Source organism: Bos grunniens, chromosome 26 (assembly GCF_055505025.1).
Source record: "Bos grunniens cultivar Pamir isolate PY7600 chromosome 26, Bosgru_T2T1.0, whole genome shotgun sequence".
In the NCBI taxonomy this organism is placed as follows: Eukaryota; Metazoa; Chordata; class Mammalia; order Artiodactyla; family Bovidae; genus Bos; species Bos grunniens.
In genome coordinates this window covers 19,615,254-19,618,564 of record NC_141190.1, presented here as the reverse complement: position 1 = coordinate 19,618,564, position 3,311 = coordinate 19,615,254, and positions in this window count along the sequence as shown.

The window sequence follows — 3,311 nt, the reverse complement described above, 5'->3', positions numbered from 1 at the left end:
GATAGCTTGCATTTTTTCTGTGTATTAGTGGAATAGGTAATATGTAATAACCACATGGGGTAGACTTGTCTGGGAGACTCAGTAATCTCACAGCATCAGCTCCAAACAATCCATTTGACCAACAAGCATCCTCTTCTCACTGCCAGGCCCCCACTACCAGCTGATCAGAGGCCTGCCCTGGGGAGGCCCAGTCTACTGCTGTCGCACTTCTGGCAAACTGTATAAGAAAGGACCCAATTCCCCAAGTGCCCCACAAAGTTACCCACAGGAGCCACTGCCTGGAGCCATGCGTGGCCTCTCCGGCCATCAAAACCTCCAGAATCAGGCAAACAGCAGGTGGGGTGAGTGCAAAGTGGGTGCAACTGAGGGTCGTCTGGGGGCCCACGCTCCCAGTCTAGAGACGCAGCCTCTCACTTTCCATGAGCAAACCGCGCCTGTCACATTACCGAAATCTTTCCTTACAAACTTGCATTATTCTAAAGTGAGTTGGCTTGTCACTCTCGGTCTGAAAGAGTCCCGCAGATGTCCCCATAGAAACGCACCTCTCCTAGCCAGCCCCTTCCATCCTAACAGCCAAGGCCGTGATGCAGAGGCCCCAGAGCAGAGCAGGTGGGAGATTCCCCGGGGCATCTCCTCCCACCATGAAATTTATACAGAGTAACATAGACCTGCCTTACTACCAGGAGAAATATCAACAACCTCAGATGTGCAGATGATACCACTCAAATGGCAGAAAGGGAAGAGGAACTAAAGAGCCTCTTGATGAGAATGAAAGAAGAGAGTGAAAAAGCTGACTTGAAACTCAACATTCAAAAAAAATAAGATCATGGTATCTGGTCCCATCCCTTCATGGCAAATATAAGGGGAAAAGTGGAAGCAGGGGCAGACTTTATTTTCTTGGGCTCCAAAATTACTGCAGATGGTGATTGCAGCCATGAAATTTTAAAAATGCCTGATCCATTGAAGGAAAGCTATGACAAACCTAGACAGTGTATTAAAAAACAGAGACATCACTTTGCTGGCAAAAGTTCGTATAAGCAAAGCTATGATTTTTCCAGTAGCCGTGTGTACATACACAAGAGTTGGACCATAAAGAAGGCTGAACGCCAAAGAATTGGTGCTTTTGAATCATGGTGGTGGAGAAGACTCTTGAGAGTCCCCTGGACTGCAAGGAGATCAAACCAGTCAATCCTAAAGGAAATCAACCCTGAATATTCATTGAAAGGACTGATCCTGAAGCTGAAGCTCCAGTATTTTGACCGTGTGATGTGAAGAGCCAACTCATTGGAAAAGACCATGATGCTGGGAAAGATTGAAGGCAAAAGAAGAGCATGGCAGAGGATGAGATGGTTAGATAGCATCACCAACTCAGTGAACATGAAGTTAAGCAAACTCCAGGAGACAGTGGAGGACAAGGAAGCCTGTCATGCTGCAGTCCATGGGGTGGCAAAGTGTCAGACACAACTTAGCAACTGAACAACAACAAGCCTTATTACATAACTTCAATAAACCCAGATTTCTCACCTGTAAAGAGTTATTTTAAAGATCAAATAAAACAATAGATCACTATCTGTCATAGGATAAGTATTTGGTTCACGGTGGCGCTCTTGCTGCTAATATTGTGGCTGGAGATATTATTGTCATTTCTAGATTCTGCAGAAAGCAGTCTTTTCGACATCCTTTTTAAACCTGGCACCAGATTGAAGCCAGCCAGCTAGAAGCACTGTGACCAGAGAAGAGCAGAGCAATCTTTGGGTCCACTGAGATTTTCCCACAAGAAGGGCTGTCAACCTTGTCCTGTCCCCTTGCTCCATGCAGTATTGGAATAGCTAAAATTTTGAGCTTGTTAAAAATTTGGTTTTAGCCTGGGTTCCAAGATTTGCTTTCCTCAAAAGACTTGCCAGGGCACAAGGGGGAGGGAGAAGGAAGAAAGAAAGAAGGAAGGGAGGGAGGGAGGCCTCGGGGGGAGGGTAAGCACTTCCTCTTAACACTTAGGTAAAGAGAGCAGAACTGAATAACAAATAGGAACTTGTCAGATCCCAGGGGCCTGGGGCAGATCACATCAGACTTGATCTTTCAAAATACTATTTTCTTGTAAATAAAAGTTACAGATGCTTATTGTAGGAAAATTTTTAAATATAATAAGAAAGAACATAAAACTCAAACCTAATCTTACCTGCAGAAATCATCACAGTCACCATTTTACAATGGTAATTTCCAGCAATTTTACATAACTGGGATCATATTTTATATTCTATAGGTGGGTTTTGCACCTTTCTTTCCTTCATTTTACTTCATGTCATGAGCATTTTTCAGTCTCATAAAAATTTTTGGAAAACATTATTTTTAATGGCTGCTTGATATTATCTTGTAAGGATTATGCAGGACTTATTTTAGGACATTGAGGGTAGCCTTGGCCTTGACTGCTAATTAACCTCCCTTTTATCATGTCCACTCTGACTTATATGACTCGCTCTCACCCCTAAGAGGGTGCTGCTGCTGTCCTGGCATACATTTCATCTGAAGGAGGAAGAACTTGGAGGAGGGGCCGGGGTAAGCCAAAGAGCAGCGTTAGCAGAGAGAGGAAGAATTTCCCACTGTTCGGTGACTTCCTGTCTCTGTCTCACATCTCTGGAAGATAACATTTGGTTTCCACTGAGATATGTGATCAGGGCCCGGCCCTGTGGGGTGCCTGGATTTCTGCAGGCCCCAGCATGCCGCCAGCTGAGCAAAGGGGATTGCGCTTTCCCAAGATAATGACTGCAAATTGGCCGTGGATCGGCCAGTGGGTCCCTTGCTGACTTCAGAATATAAAACTCTTATAAGGATAAATAAGTCAGTGCCACGCTGTTCCCTGATTTACAGTTGCCTATTTCCCCCGAGCAGTAGGAAACACTTCCTCTGAGGCACAGCGGAGCACATGTGAACCTCACCTGGTTAAGTCATCAGGTGCCGTGGCCGGCCCCTCCTGCTCTGAAGGTCCCTGGGTGATGATCCAGAGTCTGAGTGAGATGGAAGGTTTGCAGCTCTGGGAGGGATTTGGGCATCCTAGCTGGAGGAATGACAGATGTGGCTGGCCAAGCCACCTGCGGCCCTTGTGAGTGTGCATTTTTCTGACACACGTTCTGTTTGCACAGTGCTTGACTGTGCTGAGTTCTGTGGGACACTGAGAAGACTCCTGTGGTCAAGGCAGGAGCACAGCAGGGAAGAGGCTGGCCCGAGCACACGGCATTCTGAGAGAGTGGGGGACACGTGGCAGAGCACAAAATGCAAAAGAGGGAGAAACGTGAATGGACAGCAAGTCTGACAAA